Source organism: Arachis ipaensis, chromosome B05, assembly GCF_000816755.2.
Source record: "Arachis ipaensis cultivar K30076 chromosome B05, Araip1.1, whole genome shotgun sequence".
Taxonomy (NCBI): Eukaryota; Viridiplantae; Streptophyta; class Magnoliopsida; order Fabales; family Fabaceae; genus Arachis; species Arachis ipaensis.
In genome coordinates this window covers 147,831,125-147,831,437 of record NC_029789.2, presented here as the reverse complement: position 1 = coordinate 147,831,437, position 313 = coordinate 147,831,125, and the positions used below count along the sequence as shown (strand labels likewise).

General features: G+C 18.8%; 1 protein-coding gene across 1 annotated transcript in view; it reads right to left on the bottom strand.

Annotated features, from left to right (window-relative positions):
* The window catches only part of LOC107641541 (probable WRKY transcription factor 27), a 3,708-nt gene that overhangs the window by 1,756 nt on the left and 1,639 nt on the right, over positions 1-313 (bottom strand). The window lies entirely within an intron of this gene.

Sequence of the window (313 nt, the reverse complement as noted above, 5' to 3'; positions counted from 1 at the left end):
TTACATTTATTTGCATAATAAAAAATAAAAAAGACAAGCCGTTTATAATTAACCTTTTGGCAAAAAAAAAAAAAGAATAATATCAAATTTTGTTAATTTTTTACGTAACTAAAAGAAAAGGCAACTATTAACATAAAATATCTCAATGTCAAAATAATAATTGAAAATGAATTAACTAAGCTATTTAATATAACATATGTGTACATTTTAGATATTAATTATATTACTATGTGTATATAAAAAAATTAGTCACAAAATTAGTAAAAACTAATTTGGTGAGTGATTTTTTTGTTACACAACCTAATTTTGTTTA